Below are 8,820 nucleotides of genomic sequence, written 5' to 3' on the forward strand. Positions count from 1 at the left end.
TAGAATGAAAAGCATCAAGACTATTTGGGTTAAATGTCTATGCCACACTAGGATGTCTTGCTCTGAAATCAGGATTAGAGTGAGAATGATATTCATCAATCTACTTGAATGGAGCATAAGGTGGAACCAGTTGAAAATAGGTTCAGCTAAAATAATGGGATGGGCATTTAACTACAGATATCGGGGCTTTAGCTAATATTGGAGTAATGTGATAGCCTCTGTTGGTCAGAGTTGACTATGGATATTGTGTTCTAGTTCTCTAGATATACAAGCCTGGGCAGTATGATATAGAGAGCAAGCTATTGCTGATGTAGCAAGTTCCCCCACTCCATGAACCTGTTGAACCCAAAGGAACAGCATAGACCGATACAGTTTAGGTACTAGCTGCATCGCAGGAGTTACCAGTCAGCATTGAACATAACGTAGGTCTGCCTTAGGGACTCCAGCTCCAGATTTTTCCCTCGGGGTGTACCCCCAAAGCCTTCCACATTAGTAGGTATAGCCACAAGGTAGTGGAGGTTTGAGATCAGAGTTTTCCTTCTAGATGAACTGCTAACCATGGCTGATGAGCCCCATCTGCCTGAAGTGACTGGTTTTAAGGCACCAGTAAACCACTTTTGCCCCTTCTCCTCTCAGTAGAAATGGTTCTGCTAAGCCACATGTGAAGGTCAGGAGCTGGACTTGGTTGTCAGAGGCTATTTGAGGCACACTCCATTGGGAGCATTTAATAGTGGTAGTTTGTCCCCATTACCATACCCAGTTATAACAACTTTAAGGAACCATCACTGGAGTATCAGACAATTAGAATGGTAAACAGTAGTACACCCTTTTATTTTTGACTTAATCTCAACTTCCATCAGCAGGTTTTCCCAGAGACCCTCACAAATCCGCCCTGCCTAATCCTGAATGAACCAGTACAGAAGCAGCAAGAAGCTGAAGGACAAGGCTCGTCATCTGGCTTCACGGTAGAAGCCAGAGAATGGTAGTAAGTGTGCCAAACTATTATTCTGCCTATTACTCTGACTGGAGGTTTGACTCGTGGTGTGTCACAAGGGATTAGTGCTGGGTCTTTTGTTGCTTGTCACCTATATCAATCTAGATGATAATATGGTAAACTGGATTAGCAAATCTGTAGACAACAAGACCTTCAAAGCTTGCAGTGGTATCTGGACCAGCTGGGAAAATCAGTTGAAAAATGGTAGATGGAATTTAATGCAGACAAGTGTGAGGTGTTGAGCTTTGGGAGGACAAACTTGCACCGTGAACAGTAGGGCATTGAAGAATGTGGTAGAACAGAGAGATCTGAGAATAGATCCATAATTCCTTGAAAGTGACATCAGAAGTAGATATGGTTGTAAAGAGAGTGTTTGGCACATAACTCTTCATAAATCAAAGTATTGAGTACAGGAGTTGGTATGGTGAAGTCGTACAAGATGTTGGTGAGGCCTAATTTGGAGTGTTGTGTGCAGTTCTGGTTATTACCTACATGCAAGATTGAAAGAGTGCAGAGATAATTTACAAGGATGTTGCCAAGACTTGAGGACCTGAGTTATAGGGAAAGATTGAATAGGTTAGGACTTAATTTCCTGGAGTCTAGGAGAATAAGGGGAGATTTGTTAGAGGTGTACAAAATTATGGGGGATAGGCAGGCAGGCATTTTCCACTGAGGTTGGGTGAGACTAGAACTAAAGGTCATTGGTTAAGGGGGAATGATGAAATATTTAAAGGAAATCTACCTGGGAATTTCTTCACTACAGGTGGTGAGAATGTGGAGCAAGCTGCCAGTGGAACTGGTGGATGCAGGTTCAATTTCAACATTTAAGAAAAGTTTGGGAAGTACATGGATGGGAGGGATATAGTGGACTATGGTCCAAGTGCAGGTCAATGGGACTAGGCAGAATAGTTTAGCATAGACTAGATGGTTTCAATGGCCTGTTTCTGTGCTGTCTCTCTATGACTCTACAAAGAAAACAAGAACAGTTGGCAGAGCAAGCTACATGGATGGTTTTATTTATCAGATGGAAACTTCTATAAGTAAATCTTTTTTCCTGTAGGTTCATAACAGTTCCCTTCATGTGATGCCAAATAAATATTGATCTTGCATGGACTATCGGCATTCATGAATGCATCCTCATTTGAATCCAACAACCTAACACAGCCCTTTATCAAGACAAATATCATTGCATTCTCTATTACTAGTTAACCCTTGATCCAGAAAAAGCCACTATGATCAACTGTTGCCTTGCTACATACCCTTAGTTAAAACACGCATTGTATCTGCTCCTCCTTCACATTGTGATCAATGGGATAAAACCTGAAGTTAGCAACACTGTATTTGAAACCTTATGATTTTAATGTCTAAATCCAATTCATCTGCAACAGATCAAGTTCAAGGTTTCCATTAGTCAATCGAGGAATATGCAGATACACAGGTTTTTTTTGAGCAGGATAAGGGTTTTGGTGATTGATGTGCTTGTTTCTTGTTCGTTTTTTTTGTGCAGGGAGGGGGCATTTGGGTTTGATGACTGCTGCATTTCATTTCCTACCTGGTTTCATGGCTATCCAGAATAGAAGAACTTCAGATTTGTATACCTTGATAATAAATGAACCTTTGAATTTAAATGAAAGGTTGATGTGTGCTGACATTGAATGTTTGCATGTAGTTTCTGCTCCCTCTGAATTCCTGGGCATGCCACTAAAGGAGGACAAGGAGCTTTAAAAAGCAGGAAGTATTTTCCGATGGGAGTTGTTGATTGGAGTACTGCACAGATGCAGCAGAAGCATTCCTGCACAGGTCCAGTGACGAGCTTTAAAAACATAGTCTTTATAAAAAAGGGGTACCGCCTAGTGGAGCGGTCATTGTCTGAGTAGTGTGAGTCAGAGTAGTAAGGCTTTGGCTCATCAGGGCTTCGGCAAGTACAGGCGGAGCAAGGTAAGTAGATAAGTTCATTCCTTATTTCTTATTACTTTTTCTTATTTTACTCTTGTGAGAATAGGGATATGTCTACAGAGCCAGTATTCTGTTCTGGATGTCAGATGTGGGATTTCCAGGAGACTTCCAGCCTTCCTGATGGCCACACCTACACCAGGTGCATTGAGATACAGCTCCTTCGAGACGGTGTTAGAGAACTGGAGCTGCAGCTCGATGACCTTCAGCTTGTTAGGGAAAGTGAAGCAGTGATAGACTGGAGCTACAGGGAGGTAGTCACCCCAAAGCAACAGCAGACAGATAAATGGGTGACTGTGAGGAGAGAGGAAGGAAGAACGTCAGATCGTGGAGAACACCCTTGTGGCCATCCCAATCAATGAGTACTCCATTTGGAATACTGGTGGCGGGGGGGAGGACCTACCTTGGGGAAGCAACAGCAGCTGTGCCTCTAGCACTGAGTCTGGCCCTGTGTCTCAGAAGGGTAAGGAACTGAAGAGGATGGCAGCAGTAATAGGGGACTCTATAGTCAGGGGGACAGATAGGCAATTCTCTGGATGCAAAAAGGAAGCACAGAGGGTAGATTGCCTCCCAGGTGCTAGGGTCAGCAATGTTTCTGAACGCGTCCACAATATCCTGAACAGCCAGAAGTCATGGTACATATTGGTACCGACGACATAGGTAGAAAAGGGGTTGAGGTCCTGGGGAAAAAAAAATACAGGGAGTTAGAAAGGAAGCTGAGAAGCAGGACCTCATGGGTAGTAATCAGTGAGGATAGGGATAGAACGAGGTGGCAGATAAATGCGTAGCTGAAGAATTGGAGCAGGGAGCAGGGATTCAGATTTCTTAGAAATTGGGATATCTTCTGGGTCAAGTGTGACCTGTACAAAAGGGACAGGTTGCACTTGAATCCGAGGAGGGCAATATTTTTGCATGCAGGTTTGCAAGAGCTGTTGGGAGTGGTTTAACCTAATATGGAGGGGGCTGGGAACCAGTATGATAGAGCTGAGGATGAGCCAGCAGGTTGACAAGTAGATAATGGATGTAACGTGAATGTAAGGAAGAACAAGCTGATGACTGGGTACCGATGCAGACAGAGCAAAGAGCTAAATTGTTCCACAGAGTCAAAATTCAAAAGGGCGAAGAACGCAGGACTGAAGGTGCTGTATTTAAATGCGTGTAGCCTTCAGAATAAGGTGGATGAACTTGTGGCACAACTACAGATTGGTCGGCATGATATTGTGGGTGTCACTGAGTTGTGGCTGAAAGAAGGCCATAGTTAGGTGCCTAACATCAAAGGATATACTTTGGGTCAAAAGGACAGGCAGGAAGGCATAGGCAGTGGTGTGGCTCTGTTGGTAAGAGATGGAATTACATCTTTAGAAAGAGGTGTCATAGGGTCAGAAAATGTTGAATCTTTGTGGCTAGAGTTAAGAAACTACAAGGGTAAAAGAGCCATTATGGGAATCACACACAGACCTCCAAATAGTAGCCAGGATGTGGGGTTGAGATTGCAAGGAGAGCTGGAAAAGGCATGTAATAAAGGTAATGATACAATTGTAATGGGGGACTTCAATATGTGAGGGGATTGGGAAAATCAGGCAAGAGAGGAAGTTTGTTGTGTGCCTACGAGATGGCTTTTTAGAGCAGCTTGTGCTTCAGCCTACTTGAGGAAAGGCTATGTTAGATTGGGTGTTGTGTAATAACCCAGATTTTATTACGGAGCTTAATGTAAAAGAACTCTTAGGAGGCAGTGATCATCATATGATTGAATTCATACTGCAATTTGAGAGGGAGAAGCATAAGTCACATTTATTCAGTATCACAGTGAAATAAAGGGAATTACAGAGGCATGAGAGAGGGGTTTGCCTAGATAGATTGGAGGAGGATATTAGTGGGATGACGGCAGAGCAGATATGGCTGAAGTTTCTGGGAATAGTTCACAAGGCGCAGGATGGATATGTCCCACAAAAGAAGATGTTCTCAAATGACAGGGGTAGCTAACCGGGGCTGACAAGGGAAGTTAAGGACTGTGTAAACGCCAAGAAAAGGGCATACCAGGTGGCAAAAGTGACTGGGAAGTTGGACGATTAGGAAGCTTTTAAGAGCCAACAAAAGGCAACTAAAAAGCTATCAGAAAGGAAAAGGTGAAATGTAAGGACAAACTAGCCAACAATATAAAGCAGGATACCAATTTTTTTTCCAGTTATATAAAGAGTAAAAGGGAGGTGAGAGTTGATATTGGACCACTGGAAAATGATGCTGTTGAGGTAGTAATGGGGATGAAGAATTGGCAGGAGAACTTAATGGGTACTTTGCATCAGTCTTCACTGTGGAAGACACTAGCAGTGTGCCAGAGGTCTGTGAGTGCCATTGCTATTACAAAGGAAAAAATGCTAGGCAAAGTCAAAGGGCTTAAGGTGGATAAGTCACCTGGAAATAAATGGACTACATCCCAGAGTCTTGAGAGAGGTTGCTGAAGAGATAATGGATGCATTGGTCATGATCTTTCAAGAATCACTTGATTCTGGCATGGTCCCAGGGGACTGGAAGATTGCAAATGTCACTCCACTCTTTAAGAAAGGAAAAAACAAAGAAAATTATAGGCCAGTTAGCCTAACCTCAGTGGTTGGGAAAGTGTTAGAGTCTATTATTAAGGAGGAGATTTCGGGGTACTTGGAGACTAATGATAAAATAAGTCAAAGTCAGCGTAGTTTCTGACAAGGGAAATTGTGCCTGACAAATCTGTTAAGAGTTCTTGGAGGAAGTAAAGCAGGTTGGACAAAGGAGAGGCAGTGGATGTCGTTTACTTGGGTTTTTGGAAGGCATTTGATAAGGTGCCGCACATGGGGCTGCTTAACAAGATAGAATCCTATGGCCTTGCAGGAAAGATACTGACATGGATAGAGGAATGGCTGACAGCCAGGAGGCAGTAAGTGGGAATAAAGGAGACCTTTTCTGGTTGGCTGCTGGTGAGTAGTGTTGTTCTTCAGGGGTTAGTATTGGGACTACTACTTTTCACATTGTTTGTCAATGATTTGGATAATGGAATTTATGGCTTTATGGCAAGGTTTGTGGATGATATGAAGATAGGTGGAGGGGTAGGTAGTGCTGAGGAAGCAATGCGATTGCAGCGGGACTTGGACAAATTGAAAGAATGGGCAAAGAAGTGGCAAATGGAAGAAGATGTTGGGTAATATACAATAATGCATCTTGGTAAAAGGAACAATAGTATAGACCATTATTTAAATAGAGAGAAGCTTCAAACATCAGAGGTGCAGAGGGACTTAGACGTCCTCGTGCAAGATTCCGAGAAAGTTAATTTACAGGTTGAGTCTGTGGTGAAGACAAATTTCAAAGGGAATATAAAAGCAAGGAGACAATGCTGAGGCTTTGTAAGACACTAGCCAGGTCGCACTCGGAGTATTGTCAACAGTTTTGGGCTCCATATCTCAGAAAGGATGTGTTGTCAATGGAGAGAATCCAGAGGAGGTTTACGAGGATGGTTCAGGGAATGAAGGGTTAACATATGAGAAGCGTTTAGCAGCTTTGGGCCTGTACTCACTGGAATTTAGAAGATTGTGGGGGGATGTCATTGAAACCTACTGAATGTTGAAAGGACTAGATAGGGTGGATGTGGAAAGGATGTTTCCTATGGTGGGGATATCCAGAACTAGAGCCACAGCCTCAGAATTGAGCAGCGATCTTTTAGAACAGAGATAAGGAGGAATTTTTTTAAGCCAGAGCGTAGTAAATCTGTGGAATGCTTTGCCACAGACAGCTGTGAAGGCCAAGTCCGTGTGTATATTTAAGGTGGAAGTTGATCGTTTCCTGATCCGTCAGGGCCTCAAAGGGTATAGCGAGAAGGCAGGTTTATGGGTTTGAGTGGGATCTGGGATCAGCCATGATGGAATGGAAGAGCAGACTTGATGGGCTGAATGGCCTAATTCTGCTCGTATGTCTTATGGTCTAAAAGTTGTCCATTTGATTATGTTCATCAAGTGCAGTTTTTTTCTCCTTTATTCTCAGTGCTTTTCTACACGTTCAACACTACAACTAATAGTTGTCCAAACAGGGGAAATCCAGATCTTGTAGATATAAGTGGTGCAGATAGAGTGAACTGCTAGGTTGAGGCACCGGGTTCAGCTGCACTGAATCAAACGTCAATTCTAAGGTGAGCTTCTGTTACACTCTTTGCTTACGGTAACATACCTTGATTCTGCCACCATAATAAGGATTCAGGATTTGGCCTTTAAGAGCTGGCTCTCAGATACCTGTCGACTACAATCAAAAACTAAATATTAACAGCAGGAGTGAATATTATGCTATCTCTTAGACTTCACTTATTTTTTGACCTTTATATACAGTAAGTTAACTCAAAGCATTGAGGGAAAAAATGACACAAAAACAGCCTAATGTTTTTACACAACTTATTGTAAAATACCTTCTTGATTTGCGCAGCACAGTCTTAATCAGCACAACTTATCAGTTATAATAAACATAATTACAGTTAATGTGGCATCCAATGCTGCTGTAGGATATCCTTTGAGGTCACTTTATCAGAAATGTTTCCCTATGGCCTTGATGTTTGGATGTGGGCAAATTATAATAATGGTAATCTCTATTTCTGTAGTAATTTCAAAATTGCAAAGTCCAAGGCACACCACGAATGATATCAAACAAAGCTTGACACTAACAGACTCTAAGGAAGCATTGGGACAGATATTCCAAAAAATTTAAAAGTTGTAGGGATAAAGTATTGGGAGAGATTTAGAAATGGAATTCAAGGGTATCAATTGCTGTAACTGGTGGAAGTGCATGAAAGGAGAACAGATGTCCTGACAGTCAGAGGGCTAAAAGAGATTACAGGCACAGACAATATTGAGTCTGCATGACTTGGAAATGGTAGGAACATTGTTGCTTTTCTGGACGCTGATTTGGACTGCAAACACAAGTGCGCATGGGTAAATCTAGTGCAAGTTAGGAAGGGCAGCAAAGGTTTATGCTTTCTCCAAGGTCTGACAGAAACACAAATCACAACAGGTGCCTGCTCTTACAGCTACTACACCCTCAACTGAGGAGCTGCCATCCACACCTCTTTCAATACATACAAATAACAGAGGAGAACAGAAGGGAAAAATATTTGCTTATTAAGCTTCAGATGATTCTTACAAAAAAAAGAGCAAGATATTGTCAGAGTTGAATTTTTTTTTGACTGTCTCCCTTTTCTCTTTCTTTCCTGGTACATGATGATAAATGATGACTTCACAAGCACAGCCACCGTGGAAGAGAAAGGGAATTGTAAGTGAGCTGTGGCTTTTCTCCATTAACTCTGATACATTCACAGTTGAACAGGGATCTGAAGAAGAAACCTTGATTTGTTTTCCTTTGAGCTGAAGAGGCTGAGGGGGAACTGTTAGAGATGCACAAAATTATGAAGAGGATCGATAGTAAGAAACTTTTCCCCCTGGAGGAGGTGTCTAGGTCCAGAGCCTATACATTTAAAGTGAATAAAAGGTCTGAAGGGGTCCTTAGATGGACAGCTGCAGCTATGTGTTAATTATTTTCTGTTTTTCATGCAAATGGACACTCATTGAGCAGTATTCAGAATTCTTCCTCTAGTTTACTAACACCCTATCTTGTTTATTCCTCTTACCACAGTGGATCATCTCACAGTTCTCCACTCTCTATACCAGATTTTGCAAACTCACTTATGCTTATCTTTGCAGACACTATGACCTTTCAGCTTGCTTTTCTACCTGTTCTTGTTGGAAAGATTGACAGCAACACATGTGGTTCTTTCAACAAATTCGAATAAATGAGATTAGTGCAGAAGCAGAGCATAGTGGGCCAAAGAGCTTGTTCCACTGCTGTATGACTTTTGATTCCAAATC

At 42.2% G+C, this 8,820-nt stretch overlaps 1 long non-coding RNA gene across 1 annotated transcript; it reads left to right on the forward strand.

Moving 5' to 3' along the window:
- Window positions 1–866: 866 nt before the first annotated feature.
- On the forward strand, window positions 867–8,392 carry LOC140199118 (uncharacterized). The gene is made up of 3 exons (XR_011886348.1): window positions 867–985; window positions 6,956–7,100; window positions 8,204–8,392. It is a non-coding gene; the product is annotated as an uncharacterized lncRNA (long non-coding RNA).
- Window positions 8,393–8,820: the final 428 nt, after the last annotated feature.

Source organism: Mobula birostris, chromosome 6 (genome assembly GCF_030028105.1).
Source record: "Mobula birostris isolate sMobBir1 chromosome 6, sMobBir1.hap1, whole genome shotgun sequence".
In the NCBI taxonomy this organism is placed as follows: Eukaryota; Metazoa; Chordata; class Chondrichthyes; order Myliobatiformes; family Myliobatidae; genus Mobula; species Mobula birostris.